A 20599-nucleotide genomic window follows, 5' to 3' on the forward strand; every position below is an offset into this window, starting at 1 on the left:
TCCCTATACACTCTTGAGAAGGCCCATACAACTCATGTAAGATATAATGAAAACGTGTTCAAGCCATCAGAGGGAAATATATATGGGAAGAAAAACGGATGGCAGAATTAAAGAAGCAATGACATTGTTTGCTGCTACCCTGGCAAGACCTAGCTGAATTGAGAGGGAGAGGGGACAGGAGGAATGCAATTTCACTGCAATATTTGTATATTATTTCTATCTTCCTCCACAAATAAGATGATGATTGGATTCAAATCACATTTCAAACAGGATTCACTGCTGAAATGTCAAAAATGAGGTAGCACTCAACTCTTGCAAAACCTTGAAATCTGTTCCATAAAAGGCAATTTCAGCATAAAGCATGGTTAACCTTGAATAGTTAGATTAATGATCCGGCACCTTTCAACTGAGCGCCGATGAATAAACAAAACTTTACAAGCAAATTTAGCAACATCTTAGAAGAAGAAAGGCAAAACCAATCAAGAGAGATGAATGGTGGTAAAACGAAAACATTTGGGGGCAGAAAGAGTGATCACAGCAGTCAACGTACTGCAGAAAGAGAAATTGTCTCTTCCCTGGAAACACCCACACTGTGAAGGATCCATTTTGCTCAGAAACAACAATAACAAATAAGCCAACAAATACGTCCCCCCACACCCTCGTGCTCGTTCCTTGTACTTTGACGACTGGTGTAAAATCTGAGGTCATGGCCACTAAACTTCTCTGCGCATTGTGCTGTTCTAGAGACGGAGTGTGGTACATTCAGTGCATGGATCTTGCTCCTACACTCAGCGGCAGCAAGACGGGAAAGAAAACCGCATCACGGCACAGATGGCCTCAGGACAGAAAGAAAAGACACACGCCACGCGCCTGTGTCCCCCAGACCACATGGCATCCTGCGCAGGATGTCTGCTATCAGAGGAGGACAGGGAAATGATGCCAGGTTTAAGAGATTCGGTTTTAGCTTAACCACAGCCATAACCTCACTGAAGTTTGACATCTACTTCATCCAGACTGTACCAAAAGCCTTACTTGAAAAATAATAAAGCCAGATTTTCTTGAAATATTAACCGAAATTATAGGGAATGAAATGCACACGGTATGCGTCTTTGGAGAAAGGATGAGAATCAGCCAGCACGTGTCGGCAGCTCACGGGGCAGCCGCGACGTACTTCTTGGGCGCCAGATGCTGAACGCTTCTGCTCACTCTTGGGAATCTGCTGCCTCTGCAGCTGAGCCCAAGCTGCCTGCTGCTCAAATACTAGCCTCTGGAATAAATCTGGACTTTTCCGGATCTATTGTGCCCCTTCTCCTATTTTGGGTAATAACTTACATTTATCAATGTTCTTGGGAATGTGAGCTGTTTTCACCCCCTTTCAGGAATCTAGGTTTCTCCCCATTACACAGATAAGGCAGCTGAGGCCCAAACAGCTGGAGCAACTGGCTCAAGGTCACACCATGCATTAGGGAGACGACCAAGATCAAGTGATACCAAATCTTTTGTTTATTTTACTATTCTTCTGTGTGGCTCCGTTCCCACACTGCAGGAAGAAGAAGGTGCAAAGACAGCCTACGCATCTTCCGTTCCTTCCTCCACCACAGAAAATAGGTGTTAACTATGTGGCAGGCACTGTGCTGTGCTTTAGGACAGGGGCTGGCAAACCATGGCTCTCAGACCGCCACCATGCTGCCTGTTTTATATAGCGCACAGGCTAAGAACGCTTTTACAATTTTAAATGGCTGGGGGAAAAAAATCAAAAGAAGGATACTATTTTATGATATAAAAATTATATGAAGTTCAAATTCCAGTAGCCATAAATAAAGTTTTATTGGAACATAGCCATGCTCATGCATTTGCATATTGTCTGTGGCTGCTTTGATGCAGCTAAGGTGGGAAGGAGTAGCACCAGAGACCCTACATCCCACAAGCCTAAAAACTTAATATATACTAACACTTTACAGAAAAAGTTTACAGTATCCTGCCCTAGGACACAGCCAACAGACAGGCAGACAGAGTTTGCCCTCATGAGTTTCCAGTGCAATGGGACAGACAGCTAATGAAGCCGGGTCTTGTAAGCGGCCAGACTAGGAGCTGACCTGGTGCGTGGTTCACCCTGTGATAGGATCCACCTGCCAGAATATGCAGGCACACGATGCAGGCCCATTCCCAGCTGTGACAGATGTGGAAGCTGTGGCAGATGAGGTCAAAAGGGCCTAATTCCAAGCCCAGCGGACAGGACTCCAAAGACCAAAGGGCATGACAGAGGCAAACTGATCTGCCGCATCAGCAAATGGGAACAATCTTGAACTGGACAACTTGAGAAACTCAGTGTTTGATGTCCAACAGGTAGGGTCCAGATGCTAGAACAGAGCTCAGGAGTGACTTCCCAAATCAAACGTTCCTCCTGCATCATCCTTCCTGGCTAGAGTTTAGTGTAGTCACACCAACCACTGAGAGGCAACTCAGTCAGCTTTGACTTCTCTCTTCCTGCTTTCCCAAAAGATCACCACACCTCAGTCCTCAAATGTCTCTAGAATCTATTCCCCATCTATCTCAGATCAGCCCTGCTGTGTCCCATCTGATTTCCTCTAAGAACTTCCCTGATGTCCCCACCCCAACCCTGCAGGTACTGCCTCGTTGTTATGTCCTCTAAAACATTTCCTCAGCTGTCACTATACACCAAACATATCCCAGCAAGCTGAGAGTGAGAGGCTTGCAATGATGAGCGATCGCTAAAGTGCACATAAAAATGAAAAATCCTCGTCAAATTGATACAAGTTAGAAAGATCAATAACACCCAGTGTTGGGAAGGGTGGGTGAAAAGAGGCTCTTTTGGATGCTGCAGGTGGGAGTCCAAACTGGGGAGTCAGTTGTAACAGGCAATTTGGCAAGACGTGTTGAAATGTACTAAGTGTTTTCCTTCAGGCCAGCATCCCTCTTCTTAGTAACTATTTGAGAGAAATACTGCCTATACCCTCAAAGAGAATTGTTCAAGGATACTCACTAATGCTTGTCGGAAAAAAGGAAAAAGAAACAGCCTAAGCAAGTACTCTGTTCCACTCTCATATTGAACTGTGAATGGTCTGTGACTTCAACCACCATTTATGTTCCCCTAGAACTTGAAACCATGGGCCCCTCTGTGCTTCCATCTCTGGACGATCTAGCGGTCCATCTGCTCAGGGTCTAGACTAAGATACTATTCTTTATTAGAATACAGAAGAGCTCTGAGATCGCACAGACTCACGTCATTCTAAGTGCCAGGTCTAAAGCCTCTGCTGTGCCCAGGGCCACCAGCAGTGGTTTCCTCCTCTTCCCAAGGACAAGGAAAATTCACAATTTCATTGTTCTGTTCACTCTTCAATTCCCAGGGCTTGGAGCACTGAAGACACCCAATAAAAGTCTCCTCACTGAACGAAATTCTCCCATTCTCTGTAAGGCTATTTAAAGTACTGTCTAGGGGTGCCTCAGTGGCTCAGTGGGTTAAAGCCTCTGCTTTAGGCTCAGGTCTTGATCTCAGGGTCCTGGGATCAAGCCCCACATCGGACTCTCTGCTCAGCAGGGAGCCCGCTTCCTCCTCTCTCTCTGCCTACTTCTCTGCCTACTTGTGATCTCCGTCTGTCCAATAAATAAATAAAATATTTAAAAAAATAAAATAAAGTACTGTCTAGATCCATGAGAGACTGTGGACTCTGAGAAACAAACTGAGGGTTTCAGAGGGGAGGGGGTAGGGGATTAGGTGAGCTTGGTGGTGGGTACTAAGGAGGGCACAGACTGCATGGAGCACTGGGTGTGGTACATAAACAATCAATCTTGGAACACTGAAAAAATAAAATTATATTTTAAAAAAGGAAACAAAAATAAAGTACTATCTACTTTGCTCACATCTTTGATCTACCACACTTTTCAGATACCTCCTGCTTCAGAAGAGAAAATAAATGCTAACAGAGAGAACCCCTCTCCCAATCTCCTCTGATGACTTTTCGGTCAGATAGACACCTATAGCCAAACCCAAGTTGCATCTCCTCTAGGAGCTAACACCTCATAATGTCTATAATGAGCTCACATATCTTTCCCCTCAAACCCATTCTTGATTTTCTGCAAAAACGACTCCCAGGCACTCAAATACCCAGTTTAGAAATTGAGACATCAGCCTCCCTCTTCCTCGTTCCTAACAGACAATCCCCAACTCTTCCCACCTACCCTGTTTAAGGATTTCATATTTATCTATATATTTCCTTCTCCACTGTTCCTTTCCCTGTCCAGGGCCAATCTTCTCCCAGTAAGATCAATGCTACAGAGTCCAACTTCATCCCCTTATCTCCATTTTTACATACCCCCTCTCCATCCCTGAATCCCTTAGTGCACACTAGGAGGAGCAATTCTCCTCAAGAACCATTCAAGAGATTTTATAAATATGGTCATTACAGATTCAAATAATGGCAATGAGGGAAATAAAGAAAGCGTTCAGATCACACATGATGTGAGGCCATATACTTTAACCAGAGAGAGCAATGGAAGTTTCTCAGAGGGGATAACATTTGTGTTGAACCCTGAAAGTGAAAAGCCAGCTGAACAATGAAGGAATATTCTAGGACTATGGAACAGCCATTGCAAAGGCTTGGAGGCAGCGAATACCTCAGTTACAAGTGGAAAGGTATGTAACACTCCCATACAGCCAGATGGCCCAACCAGAAGTCAGCTGTGGGAAGCCTGATACCCTTGCAATGACAAGCTGGGACACCAAGACCAAAGTGACGCACTGCAATCCCAACCTTTGTCAGCAGCCTTGGTTGGAAACACTTCATTATTTTTTTAAGATTTTTTATTTTATTCATTTGAGAGAGAGAGAAAGAGTGAGACAGAGACAGAGAGAGAGAGAGAAAGAGAGAGCAAAAGCATAAGTAGGAGCGGGGGTCAGAGGGAGAGGGAGAAGCAGAATCCAGATGTGGGACTCCATCCCAGGACCCCAGGATCAAGGCCTAAGCCAAAGACAGACATTCAACCTACTGAGCCACCAAGGTACCTCAAGTAGAGCCACTAAACGTGCCAACCAATACATAGTAAGATGCCTAGGGAGTTTTCAAAAAGGAATGTGGCACCAACTTGCTGGGTCTGGGTAGCCCCCTCACCCATGGGCCCGCGGTTCCCTTAGAGGTGAATGGATGAGGACAGAGGGGAGAATGGTAGCAGCTGTGCTTGAACTAGGGGCAGTGGAGCTCAAAGTCTCGGGGAGCTCTGCAATGACAAACATCTGCTACAGGCAGCCACCATCCCAAACAATGGAGGCTCTTGTGGCAGAGCCTCAGCCTGTTATCAGCGATCCATCGCCTTAGACTGGAGAAGGGTAGAGCACTCTCTCAACACTGATGGTCTGCTAGGAACGAGAGGAGACAGAGGACACAGAAAAGGACTCTCTAGTGGCCTTCTTCAGTTTAAAAAACAATTAAGCACTAGGATTACTCACAATACATAGGGCACATCTGGGGGCATGAAACGTCTTCAGGAAGTGCCCCTCTGAGCTAGACAGGGGTTCTTCAGCTCGACAGGATGCAGAGAGGCCAAAGCTTCCGTGTACTGAAAATCCACGCCTGGGATGCTTCATTCTATTACGTGTGGCCTACCACTCCATTACCGCCTCTATATAAAATTACATTCCTGATTAAAATTTTAGTGCCAAACATTTTATATGATTACAGACAGAAAGTCAAAATTTGCATTTAAATAGACATATTAAAAACACTGTGCAGAGGAGAGAAGGACAGCAAAGCAATCTTGAGGAGTCTTTTAAGAGAGGGTGAGGCACCCTGGTGAGGAATTTTCATTTCTGTCAACACCAACCCTGACCCTTCTGAAACTCCACCAGAGTGTGTGGGGCACTGGATTCTGCTCCTTTGTGACTCCTTGATTCTCCATGGTGAAGACTGGACAGAACCACAGCACTGTCACTTATACCTTTATTCAACAGATGGTGTACTGCCTACTCTACTGGACTGAATGGTGTCCTCCCAAAATTCACGACCCCCAAGAACCCCACAATGTGATCTTATTTAGAAATAGTGTCTGGGGCACCTGGGTGGCTCAGCTGGCTGGGCGACTGCCTTCGGCTCAGGTCGTGATCCTGGAATCTTGGGATCGAGTCCCGCATCGGGCTCCCTGCTCAGCGAGGAGTCTGCTTCTCCTTCTGACCTTCTCCTCTCTTATGCTCTCTCTCTCACTCTCTCTCAAGTAAATAAATAAAAAAAATCTTAAAAAAAAAAAAGAAGAAGAAGAGATAGTGTCTTTAGAGATGTAATCAAGGTACAGTGAGGTCATTCTGGATTAGGGTGGGATCCAGTGACTTACATCCTTACAAGACGCCAGAGGATACACTGACACTGGGGAAGAAGGTCATGTGAAGATGGGGGCAGAGAGTGGAATGAAGCTTTACACATCAAAGGATGCTAAAGATTCCTAACGACCATGAGAATCTAGAAAAGGCAAGGAAAAAATTTTTCCCAGAGCCATCAGAGGGTACATGGGCCTGCCAACACTTTGATTTTAGGCAGCCAGCCTCGTGAACTGGGAGAAAATAAAGTTCTGTTGTTCTAAGCCACCAAGTTTATAACAGTTCTTGCTGAAGACCTAGGAACCTAATGCAGTGGTCATGAAATTATTATGTTGAGCCCTACCCAAAGACTGGTGCCCTTATCAGAAGAGGGAAATTTGGACACAGGAAAGACAATGCCGAGAGGGAGGACAAGGTAAGAGATGCCAGGAGAATGTCATGGGACAACGAGGGCAGAGACTGCAGTGATGCGTCTAAAGGCCAAGGAACATTATAGATTTCTGGCAAACCCCAAAAGTTGGAAGAGGCAGGGGAAGATCCTCCCATAGAGCCTTCAAAGGAAGGATGGCCCTACCAACACCTTGATTTCAGACTTCTGGTCCCTGGAAGTGTGAGAGACTACCTTTCTGTTGTCTTAAGGCACCCCGTTTGTGGTACTTTGTTAAAGTGGCTGTAGGAAGCTAACAGACCTGCGCATGAAGAGCCAGGCAAGGAGCTGTGGATGCATTGGTAAAGACAAATGACTAAGCCACTGATCTCACGGAAGTAAGAGTCTAATAAGAGAGAGAGAAACCAGTCATAGAATCACAGAAATCAATGTAAAATTGCAAACAGAATAATTGCTGTAAGAGAGCTCATCATGAAAGGAAAACTCATATGGAAGGGGTTTGGTTTGCTCAGAGAAGTCATGGAATGGATTTTTATGGATGTGGGATAAAGGAGGTCAAATGTGGAGAGGGAGTAGTTCTAAATGCAGGGGAGATGGGAGCTGGGGACAGAGGAGGTAGGATGGATAATCCTTAACAAAGACCTACCTGTTGGTCCCCAAAACCACAGATAGGCATCTGTATGGTAATATACTTTTGGACCCTGGCCAGTAAGGGGCCATGTTCTCACTTTTATTTGGGGGATAGGAGGGAGAAAAGGTAGGGAGCATTCTGTCCATAATGGATATCCTTTGTGTTGAGATCCTGGAAATCACTGGGTACTATTCCGGCTCTGCCACAAACCGGAGCGGAATGACTTTGGGTAATCAGTGGTCCTGAAAGGTAGGCCCCAAAGTGCCCATGTGGATGAGGAGGGTGGGCTGGCTGGCATCCAAGGGGCTGTTCAGCAATGGTGTGACTGCACCTCACAAGTGTATCCTCCTGTGAGATGTAGGGTCTCACCATCATTGGATGGGCAGAGAATACACAGTGGTCGTTCCTGGAGCATTTTCAAATGAGCCAAAACCACACAGGTTCTGGCATCTTATCCTTGCCCAGAAGTGTGATCATCTGCCTCAAGATGTCCAAGAAATGCCACACATTCTCCTCTGTGCGTTTTGCCTTAAGGGTGATGAAATAATCAAGAGTTTATGAACAGGCTTTATGAACAGGTTATTTTACGAACAGCTTATGAGCAGGTTTCTTTCCTTCATGGAACAATCTACTTTGGCTCTGTTAGTTAAAGAAAAAGTTAACATGGGGAAACAGTGGGGTCTTCCACGGTGGCAAAACAATGGCCAATAAAAACATTCAGAGATTGACATGGAGAATTCCCCCAAGAAGGCCAATTGTGAAGTTTACAGAAAATACCCCATTTCCCTTGGTGTTTTGGCTATAGAACCTCAACATTTTGCACCACAAAACACTTCCTCCCCAAAAGAAATGATTTCTGATACTGCCTCTATACACTCTCCTCAGACCTGGCAAAGTTTCAAGTAAGGAATGCGAAAAAGGAGCAAATAGGAACTCAATACAGCAAGAGCTCAGAGTCTTTGTTCTGCAGGCTGTTTTCACACTTCCTCAGGCGAATGGATTTTTAAAACTGCCAGTTGCTAACAGGAATCCCACCTCTTCAGACTGATAAGATAAATCTTGACAGCCTAAGAAATCTTTATTTCACTCAGAAGTTATTTGTTCCCATCTCATGCTCACAGATTAAGAATAAAAATTGATTTGACTTCAAAGGAAGGCATTTTATAATTCGGATGCCCTCAACCCACCCCACCATGTACGATTACTCAACACCAACCAGTGGCAGTAACAAGTGCTTGTTTCCTGGCTCTGGGTGGGAAAATGTTACTTCCGTACAAGGACGCTTGGCCAGGATGCAAACTATCTGGGAAAAGACATTTTCAGCTGGAGTGATGTCTCTACGTGTTCTTATCCAAATTAAAGAGCATCTCATCTTCTGTTCTACGCTTCAATTTTGAACCTATCACAGATCCAAAAAGAAAAAAAAAAATATATATATATATATAGTCAAAATCAGATTCTTTTCTTTTCATAATATCAGTGTGAGAAGAATTGTTACTCACTTCGCTGCCATGGGAAAATAAAAAGAGATGGCTAAAATAAGTATTACAGAACTCAGGCCATTTAAAATACCCACCTTCTATCAACTCCTAATGGACTTCCTTCCAGTCACTTCAACTGCTGATCGTCAAATGGTCCCAAATTGTGTGCTATTAGACACTGGTTCCAAGGCAAAACTTTGTTCCCTGATTATATCATCTGCTGAATAAATTACAAGACTGCCCAAGGCCCACCCATTCTTAAAATACCTGCTAATTTAAGTAGCTTAGTGATTAAATGATCTCAGGGCAAATGTGTGTCCAGAGAGAGAGTGAATCAAGCCAATACTCACTGCTGAAAAACCTGATAAAGCAGCTTCATCTTCTTTGATAGAGCAAGTAATCTCTTTGCTGTTGCTGTAACTGACCAACTGACCTACCGACAAACTGAGTTCTTAGGTACTTCCTATGTGCCAAGCACTGTGGTGTATATAAATTCAAAGATGAAAGTCAATGGTAAATTCAAAGATGACTATAATAGTCCTGATTGTTGTATTCAGACAATCAGAAGATCTTGAATGAATACTATCTCTAAGACCATATGACACAAAAATGTATACAACAGTGTTTGGCCTTAGTGAGCAAAAAGGTATAACCAAAAATGTCATATATTGATTAAAAAACAAAAGACATGCAAACCCCCTCTCACCAACAGTCTTTCCATTTAACCACACAACTAGTTATCTGGGCTTCTAGTCACTCTTTCTCCAAATCATCCTTCCACCCAACTACCTTCCAAGAAACCATCCTTTCACCCAGCAATCTTATCAACTGGCATTGAAGCATCTGTTCTGTACCAGACATTCTCCAAAGCAGTGGGGATCCAGATATGATGATTAGCATAAAATCTCTTTCCTCCAAGATCTCAGTCTGTAAGATTGATAAAAGACACTAGTAATGATAAGAGTTATCAGATAGGCAAAAACAACAACAACAGTAATTCTTTTTGAACCTAGAAAATACATTTTGGGAATGCTCTGGGCAAAAAGGCACTCTCATATATTGCAAGAGCAATGTAATCCTTATGGAGGGAGATTTGGCAATATCTAATACAACTATGCATGCATTTATCTCATCATCCATCAATCTCAGCTTTAGAGATTCATTTTACAGGGACCCCCCCGCCCCAAAACAGGAGGCAAGACAGACAGACAGACAGACAGACAAGCTGACTCATGGCATCAGTGTTTGTAATTACAAAATATTTGGTAACCACCTACACGGGCACATAGAGGATTGGTTCGGTAATATATGCTCATTTGAATAATGGAGTATTATGCAGCAATAAAAAAGAATGAGCAAGATCCCTGTGAACATGGAGTGTTTTCCAGGATATAATTCCTAGATAAAATAAAAATGCACTAGTGTGTTCTCGTTCTAAACTAAAAGGTAAAAAAGTTTGTCACACCTGCCTGAAGTGAAGCTTTTATGTGAGGGTTTGGATGGAATATCCAAATGCAGAAGGCTGACATTTTACAGACCTTAAAAGCACAAGTTGTATGATGGCTTTGTACCTCCTTGCTGAAATGTGGGCATGATAAAGAGGTGCAGAACTGATAGTGTATTACCTTATGCATAAGCTAGAAGTGAAATGACAAAACACACACATTTTTTTTTTTTTTAATTTGGAGGGGAAGGACAGAAGAATAAACCAGAAAGTAATGAAAAACAACTATGCACTAGTGGAAAAGGAGCAAAAATATTTAGAATGGATGAATGACACTTTTGTGAGTGCAACTTTCCAATCACTTGAACTTTTGGAATGATGATAATGTTTGACATACACAAAACCAAATTAAAGACAATTACCATGGATGAAAGAAAAAGTAATAAAATGGAATATAAGCAGAAAAATAAATCTGATAATAAATGGATAATATATACTATTAAAAAAGGAAAAATGAATTAACCTATGTAACTTTGAACACAACGTTTTGAATGTATACATTCCATTCTGAAGTTAAAATAACTGGAAACAAATACCAAACACTACTTGGAAGGTTTTTGAAAGTAGTAGGGGTTAACATTTTGGAACTTGTTTTCTGTGTATTCTAGGATTGAGTAAATAAGTAACCATGGGAGCTGGGTTTCACTGTTGGGAAGGAGGCTATAAATCTAGAAAGGAGAAAGGATAGAATACATCCTGTGGTGTTATATCAGAATTTGAGGTATCACATAAATTCATGGCTTTTCAAAGATAGAGAGATACAGGTGTCTATGTGGCAAGAGTATATTTTTTACTTAACTCCGCCCAAAGTGTCCATTTAGAGAACCTAGATACCACGAGTATCTAGAACTTTGTTTCTAAATACCACTCTCCACTAAAAAGGAAGAAAGGCTCCTTGGAGAAATGCCTGGTTCTCCGGCTGAGGCAGAGTCAGTACAAGACGAGCCTGGAACATCTTATGGTGTCAAAAGATGAAGATGTCATCAAAGATTGATGGGGACATGGCAAAAGGACACAGGAGCCAGCTTGGAGGGGCTCCTTGTCACCAAATCTGGGGCACTCTGAACACTGACACAAACAATGACAGCCATAGATTCCAACTCACTGAATAAAATATGAATTCATGACTCTATACTGAAACAAATGATTAAATGAATACATGAGAAAAGGAAAGAGAATGCCAACTAAGACATGTACGTCTGACGGGGTTAGAAAAGCCACCATGTGACAGCGATCATAGTAAGAATTACTCAGGCAAGAATCGTCAGTGGGTGGTGAAGCTAGGGAAGGTTTGATGGCAAACAGGATATTTACAAAGCCTACAAGCATTTTCTCCTAAAACCACTGATTAATTACCATGGGAAATGTTTTAGTGGAGATATCTGGGAGACACCATCTTTACAGAGTAATTCAAGATAACATCACCAGCAATAGCACCAATCATTACATGCTTCTAGGTATGATGCACTGAGAAAATAAAGGCATCGGCTCTCCTCTAGTGTCCCCACCAAGAACATACACCCTGACTCAAATCCTGAGGAAACGGCTGGAAAACCCAGGAATACCTCTGTAAACCAGAGATTAATTACAAAATCATTATTTGGCCTATACTCTTAAAAAATGGAAAGGTCATGGAAGACAAGGCAAGACTGTGTTGCTGTCCTATATTAAGGATACTACTAAAGGGGGATGCCTGGGAGACTCAGTTGGTTACATGTCTGCCTTCAGCTCAGGTCATGATCCCAGGGTCATGGGATCAAGTCCCGCATCAGGCTTCTTGCTCAGAAGGGAGTCTACTTCTCCCTCTGCCTGCTGCTCCCCCTACTTGTGCTGTCTCTCTGTGTCTCTGGAAAACAAATAAACAAAATCTTTAAAAAAAAAAAAAAGAACAAAGGATACTAAAGAGACCTGACAACTATATGAAATCCACAACGGACTGGATTCCGGGCCATGCATCAATGCCATCAAGAACATTCTGGGAACAATCAATGAAATTAGAAAATGAAGTATGGACTAGTTAATAGGATTGTATAATTTGTTAAATTTCTTGATTTTGATACTGGATTGTGGTCGTGTAAGGTTATATATTCTTATTCTTAGACACGCTGAATTCTGCAAGGATAACAGGGTGTCATGCTAAGAATAAATAATATCTATGTGTGTAAATATAGATACAAAGATAGAAATGGCAGATGACTAATAGGTAGGTAGGTATGCAGGTGATAGATAGATCGATCAATGGTGGAGGGGAGAGAGGGAGAGGATAGGATAAAGCAAATAGAGAAAATGTAAAGAACTGGCAAAAGAGGAAAAATCTATATGGAAGTTATTGTCACTGTTTTTGTAATTTCGCTGTAAGTTGGAGATAAAAACATTTTTAAAATATCTAATAAGTCTAAACCAGAAGACAAGTCATTCATCCTTTCTAGGTCTTAGTTTCTTTCTATACAAAATGAGATAAATTAGATCATATAGACTCCAGACTTTTTCTTGCTCCAACAGGTTATAGTTTAGGATGGTGGAAAGTACAAAGATCCTGGGGGGTAAAGGGGATTTTTAGAGGAAAATTGGTGGTACTGGAAAACTTCACATCAGAGGTAGGTGTGGAGAGTGAATAGACTTACAAAGAAAGAAGGGAGAATGAACCTGGTAATTACAAGACCCAGAGCTTTCCTCCCACCCCTCAAGGTAATGGAAGGACCTATGCTTTCCTAACAACCTGACGTTTAAAAAGGCCAACTCATGTGAACTAGAACTTGCACCTGAGTTAAACATTATCTGCCAGATTCTAGGGCTAATTAATAGCTGCACTGGGAATCAGAGGTGTACCTAAGGCAAAAGTTCTCAAAATTTTTTTTTCTTTTTCTGTCTTTTTATTTTTCCATTATTTTCATTAATCCCCTCAACCTTTCCACTATCCCACACCCAATGTCTGTAGAGTACATGTGAGAAATAATTCATGAGTTCTTTAAAATCTGGTGAATCTGGAAAAAGTATATCAAATTTTATTTATAAAGAATGAATACAAATATTTAAGGCATATCGGCAGAATAATATAGAATACAAACACCTGTTTTCTATACCAAGTTTAACAAATATTACCAACAGATTAGAAATCCCGTAAGTATGTGTAGATGCATGTATACACATATATATCCTATGTATGTATCCTACATAGCCAAAGCAATATATTAATCTGTTTCACAAATATTTTTCATGTTTTTAAACTTCACATAGGTGGTAACATACCCATTTGACAGTTGTCATTTTTTTCCCAGCATTAAAATTTGAGATTTATCTACTCGTTCATTTTTCACTGCATCCAGTCACCTTTACAATCTCATTTTGGTGATAGTTTAGGTTGCTTCTAAACTTGAAAAAAAAAAACTTATAAGCCATGCTACTACCAACACTAAAAAGGAGTGCGAGGCGCCTTCTCTCTTATGCTCTGATACACCTCTTATGCATAATCTTGACCTGGCACATATGACTAGTTAATAAATATTCGTGGAATAAATTGTAAATGAACCTATTGCATACAACAACCCCCCAAGTGATTAGATGAACATACACTTAAAAGTGCAAGCTTCAATCACAGAGCAGAGAAACAGTTAGCATGGAAGCACTGAAAAAGGTACAATGAATTGAAGAGAGATAGGGACACAGACATGGACACCTAGGGAACTGAGAAAGTGCAAATCAGGAACCAGCTCCATAGACGTAACCACAGAGGAAAATATCCCAAGTCTAACACACAGCATTCTGGTCTGTGTGGTAGGGAATGGATCAGAGAACCAGGATGTGTCAGCATATCACCTCTCCTCCCCGGCTCTCCCTTACCAGACAAAAGATCCATGTGGCACTGGACAAGCTTGGCTTCTAGGGCTGGACTCAGCACCACTTTATATGCCTGGGTGAGATCTTTTCAATATTTATCATTGAGGGTATATAATACAAGCCTCATATGTACAATTACTCAAAGTTAAGCCTGAACAGAACAGTCAGTGAAGCTCTCAAGTTTGCAAAGAGAAGTAGAAGAAGGGGGCAAGATAGTTGTAAAGAACCCCAAAGCAGTCACACAGCATGGAGAGGACCACCCCAACCTTTTTTTAATGACTTTTCCCCAGCCCCTTGCCAAATACACAAGCAAGTCTTACTTTGGCCTATTTCTATCTGCCACAGTGACTTTGGATTTTCCTACACCACTCTGCAGGTAAAAACTTAAGTTAGAACAACAGGGTGTTTGTGTTTCAAAGCAGGAGTTGAGAATTTAAGCATCCCCAGTAGCTAAGGAAAGATAGGTATGGTTTTTATAGACACAACACAGTGGTTCTGACTCTTTTAAAATGCCTTACTTTCTGTTCCTGGCACTATAGTCACTCTTCTGTTTTTGCAATCATCTTACCTACTCAAGAAGTACAACAGACAGCATGTAGGCACTGGTTTCCATCATATGAAAGCAAAACACCCCTGCTATTACCTAATTTCAAATGCCCCCCCCCCAAAAAAAAGGAAAAAGAAAAAAAACTCCAAGAGAGCCAAAAGCTACAGTGACACAGGACCTGTTGATAATTTACTACATTCAAGTCTGGGTTCCAGCTGCCAACCTCAGGGTTCCCACTTTATTCATTCTGCCCTGATTTTATCCCTTCATTGAGATGGAACTTCAGCCTTCACTTCCAAAGCTCAGTGAGGAGCCACAAGCTGCCAGTGTGGAAGGAGGAAAAAACAGTGGGATACACAAATGCACAGCATAGAGAAGCCTAGAGATGCTTCACAAAACATTCCATCATCACGTGCACTTCTGTGGAAGACACACAGAAGAGCTGACTACTGATGGTGCACATGCTGTGGGAAAAAAACAAAGTGGCGCACATACATGATACACAACACAGAAAGCCACTCGGATAGTCCAGTGAGATGGAAAAGTGCAGGAGCACAGACTCCTGGGGTTGAAAGAAACGTGTTTATTACTGGGTCTACTTCATGCTAGTCTTGCAATCTTGAGGGTGTCATTTCAGTTCCCTGGGGCTTAGCTGACTGATCTGTAAAATAGAGATAAGAGTAGCATCTATTCCCTAAATGAGCTGTGAAAATCAAATAACCTATGCAAAGTGCTTACAGAACAATCTGGCACATGGAAAGCTACTGTTACTTATTGGTACTCCAGCGAAGGCAACAATGGTCCTTACCATGTCCATCCACCCGCAGGGTAATGGACAGAAGATAAGGGGACTTAGACTTGCATCTCAGGTAACAAACCCATCTTAAGTCCTAAAATTCTAGCTTAAATTAGGGTTGCTCACAATGGTCTCCTATATATGATATATTTGCTACTGCTTTATAAGATCAATTGTTACATTAATTTTTAAGAATAGCATCCATTTTAACAGTTCATTTAAGGCCTAGCAGTGTTGAGATGTAAAGCTGCCACCTTTATATTTTGATGCTTCTGATTTCACTATTTTTGAAGAAAACATGCAATTGAGGTTATCTTCAAACCTTGAAATTAAAAATAAAAATTGTTGGGGTGCCTGGGTGGCTCAGTGGGTTAAACCTCTGCCTTCAGCTCAGGTCATGATCTCAAGATCCTGGGATCGAGCCCCACATCGGGCTCTCTGCTGAGCGGGGAGCCTACTTCCTCCTCTCTCTGCCCGCTTCTCTGCTTCATTGTGGTCTCTGTCTCTCTCTCTCTCTGTTAAATAAATAAATAAAATATTAAAAAAATAAATAAAAATAAAAATTGTTTCTAGAAAAAAAGTAGAAAAATGGGGGTAAAGTGCTGGGAGACATAGTGTTTGTAGTATTTGCAAAATGTCAAGGGAAATTTGATCAAAATATTTGCAATTGTAACTCTGCAAACTGTGAATGTAGAACAACCTTTAGATATAGAGCTGTACCTACCACTGTTAATACAGATACAGATATTGAGAGACAGAGATAGAGAGAGAGACAGAAAGAGAGAGACTAGCCACCAATGGTAGCCAGAGACCTAGAGAAAGTTGAGTAAGAAGCCAAAAGAATTAAGATGTGACATCTATCTCTAAAAAGTATTGTAGAAAAAAACATGAAGACGGGGAAGAGAGAGTAAAAAGAAGATAACTAGGAGCAGTGGAGGTAGTAGCTGCAGCCTCCATTTATAAAATGTGCCTTCTCGATCCTAGGCATTGAGTTAGGCCTTACGTATAGGTAGTGGTCTAGGTAACAGGTATAGGATATAGAAATAGATATCCTTTAATTCTCTCAACAATTCCATAACTAGAAATTACTTCCATTTTACAGACATGGAAACTAAGGTTAACTCTCTTGACCAAGGCTACCCATGCTAAAAAGTGGTGGTGTCAGGATCTAAATCCAGATTTTGGTCACTCGAAAATCTGTGTCCTTTCCATGGCATAACAATGCCTCAAAACATACGTGGAAGAGTCTGGAGGTGAGGTGGTATCATTCTCTGCATCTTATTACAATCTTATTGCATATCCCATCATTCCCATGCTCTAGTCCCCAGAGAAAGACAGACTTGAAGAGAAAAGATGTACCTACTTGAAGATGGTAAATGTGTACACATGTATATATACAACCATCCATCTATTCATCTACCTATCCATCCATCCATCCATCCATCCATCCATCTTTTATCTATTTTAAGAACAGAGGACCCTACCAGACAGATTTATAGCTCCTATTCTGATAGCACAGGCAGACTGTTAAAAGGAAAGCTAATTTTTTCAGAAGCTCTTTTTTTTTTTTTTTAAGGTGAATTCCATTTTAGGCTCATTAATTTTGATGTGCCTTTGCCAAGAATTCTCCCTGTGAGATGCTAGTGTAAGGAGTTTACCCTCCCCACTCACACTGTCACACACCCACATTGACATTCCTTCTTGTAGTCCTGGACAGAAGCAGGTACTGTGAACTGGGTAAAAATGATGAAAGGGTGATATCCCACCTTGTTTCAGTAACTATGGGAGTTCCTTCCACTCTGCCTCTCCCTTTGCCAAATCAAATCAACAAACAAGGTAGAGAGGAACAAAAGGTCTATCTTTTTAACCCAGTGAAATTTCTTGGACGTCCTTTCATAACCAGGGGCTCAGGATATAATTCAGGGTAAGGAATTACACAAAGGAATGCTTCTCTCACAGTTATTTGACCAAACACATGACATTCAACACTAAAGAACTTGACGGACCATACAGACATGATCATACGTCTCTATGAAAGTGTGTGTGGACACGTGCCCATAGACACATGCACATACATTCACATGAACAGTGGGAAAACACAGGCAACTGAAGATTCCCATCCAGGGCCTGCATCAAGGATCGATGAGCTCTGCTTTAAAAAATAATAATAATAATAAAATAAAGAAGAAGAAGAATCTCCCTTAGAGTTTTATTCCCCTTGGCAAGGTGAGTGTTAAAAATAATAAAGCTGAGGTTGTACTAAGGGCTTTAACTTTGAGAGTAAGGAGGGAGGGGAGGGAAGAGGGAGAGGGGAGGGAAGAGAGGGAGACAAAGGGAGAGAAAAAAAGGGAAGGAAAGAAGGAAAAATCCAGAAAAGACTGTAACAAAAGTTGTTTGTTTGGTTTTTTTGTTTTTTTATTTTTTTTACCTTGGCAAACCAAGTAACAAGCTTTAAACAGGTAAAGGGCTTTATACTGTTTGGGGAAAGCACTTTTGCATTCTGCCAGCATCTTAGCAGCACACCATTTGAAAAAGGTCCTATTTTTCTTGGCTTGCAAAGGATAGTTGGACTTCTCACTACGGCAGGGAACAGACGATGTGGCATAAGGATCCAAGAGGGGGTAAACCTTTCTTTCCTTTCCAGTGGCCTTTTGCCAGTGTTCAAATGCAAAACACAGGCCACTATTCCATTGACAGCAAAGATAAGGCTTCTTGGGGAAATAAGTATGTTTCTCTAATTTTTTTCAGTATTTGCTTTTTACTGTACAGTATAAGATTACACACATATTCAGATTCTTTACCTAGGTAGACCTAGTTTCATTTAATAAAACATCTCTTTCATTTCCTAAGCCAAAAATATCACAGAATCAGACAGACTTCATTAAAAAGTAACAAGGGGGGTCTGATTTTACATGGACACAATTATTATTTCTGTCACTGAGTGTCAGTGAACAGAGCGATTGATTTTTATGTGAAATTCGTTTCTCCCTTTAGCCTGTTAGCTAAGCCCCAAAGTGTGTTTCTATTTAATCTTCAGAAACTTTAAATATGGTATTTAGTTTCTAAATTGTTCTTTGTTGTTGTTTCCTTCAAAAATACAACCCTCATTCTTGCCAGAAACAAACTGAACCGTACTAGAAATGGGAGTAGTTTAAAACTTAATTATGAAAAGGAACAATAATTTAAACAAATAAATAAACCCATCAATCCCAGCCAAGTAAATCTCTAGATCATTCTCTAATCCCTTTGATAGTTATTTCTGTTTCCTTCTATGCATCACTGGTCAACTTTCCAATGAAAGATTTAGGTTTTTGTGTAAATATTTAAATTTAATTTTTCCTCAACTCTTTGTTTATGCCATTAAGCCATAGCTTGGGATAAGATGTCATTAAGTTGTGCTATAGATGCTTTACTAATGTTTATGACATAACTAAACACTGCATCTTCAAAAACTGGATGAAGTTGAGAATTTCTGCATTTTCAATAGAAGTGAAAAATGCTTTTGAAGACAACTGTGCTTTCATGAGGCGGAGGCAACTTTAAGTTCCTTTAACTTAAAACAAAAAAAACAAAAAAACCAAAAAAAAACCTTCTGCTGGATTTTCAAGTTTGTATTAGATCATTGCATATTGAGAGATGCCTGTGCCAGCATGCCTTGAGAGACCAAGGGATGGTGTCATCTCTGCCCAAGGGGTGCCATTCCCAGGAGGCAGCTCCACAAATGTGTAGCCTTGCTCATGGGTCACACGTCTGGAATGGGGGCTGAGCGACATTCAAAAAATGTATTTAGTCTCCAACAACTATTCATGCTTTGACCTCCCTTCCTCAAATTCCAAAGTAAAGGTCAATGAAGTCCCACCATGAACATGACGTTGGGCTGTACTGTAAAATCCAATGAAAAGGAAACCATGCGTTACCTGACAGGTCATTGCACAGGCATTAATAACTGGAAGCTGTGAGCACCAATGACCCAAGCTGGACCATAACCAGTCACCTTCTGGTTAAAGCCATCACTATTCTAGTACAAATCTATGAAGCCATCCATTAACTCTGCCCTCTACCTTAACCTAATCTAATTTGCACGTTGTAGCAGAAAGCTGCTGTCAGGCAGCATCAGGTAAACTTAATTTCATGTGTCCTGGCACACAAATGCCTGGGCTGGTGCCAGTAGATGACATACACACAGGTGGCCTCATAGCAGACAAGTTTAGCACCTTGCCTCAGTCTAAGGAGACCCTAACCATGAATTCTTTACAATTTTATGGAAATTTCCAAAGCATTTGGGAAGCAGATCTAAACATCGTGGCATTTTGAGTATTACCTTTTCTTAGGAGTTGTATGGGGACAAATTAGGCGAAAGAAGGTATGGAGTACATGGGGGAAAGGGGTCGGGTGTTCAAATAGGTAAAATACACAAATAGTAGTGATACGAATCCATTACATAAAGTTTTTATAATTTAAATTCTGGATGGGGGGGGGTGGTGTCGGGCAAGACTTCCTTTCCGTGATCCAAAATAAGACCCAATGAAAATTATTTTCTGTGTGCTTTTGATGAAAGTTTGTATGTTGTAGCTAGCCCTGAGCTTGATTTCTAGTGAGTCAGAAAGGTTTGATTGAGTAGGCTAGAATGTAAGCTCCCAGAAATAGGGTTTTTTCTGCTTTGTTCTCCATTTTATCTCCAATTAGTAGACCAGTGGGTAGCACTTAGGACATGCCTAATAACTATTTGCTGGGTGCAGAAATGGGTGGATGGATGAAAGAAAGAGAGAAGGCAGGAAGGCAGGAAGGCAGGCTAGAAGTGGGGTCCCTGTATTTATTTTCCCTTCTTAGAGCTCCCCTTGCCCATCAGCTCTCAGTTCTGACCGTGCACAAGAAATACCTGGGGACATCTGAAAACTATATTGATGCCTATGCCCTCACCTCAGACCTTCTGATCCAAGTGGTCTAAAGGAGTGAGGGTGCCTCCAAAGCTCTCCAGGGGATCCTAACTCATCAGTTTTTTAGAACCTCTGGCCAGTGTCTTTTCTTAGCACGCTCCTAGCCATGTTCCCTGTGTCTGAGCTCATGTCTATACCCATCCACCAAAATTG

The 20599-nt window shown here is 41.5% G+C and overlaps 1 protein-coding gene across 11 annotated transcripts in view; it reads right to left on the reverse strand.

Annotated features, from left to right (window-relative positions):
* Nucleotides 1–20599, reverse strand: part of RBFOX1 (RNA binding fox-1 homolog 1) — a 1569090-nt gene that overhangs the window by 1140091 nt on the left and 408400 nt on the right. The window lies entirely within an intron of this gene.

Source organism: Mustela nivalis, assembly GCF_964662115.1.
Source record: "Mustela nivalis genome assembly, chromosome: 19".
NCBI classification, from domain to species: Eukaryota; Metazoa; Chordata; class Mammalia; order Carnivora; family Mustelidae; genus Mustela; species Mustela nivalis.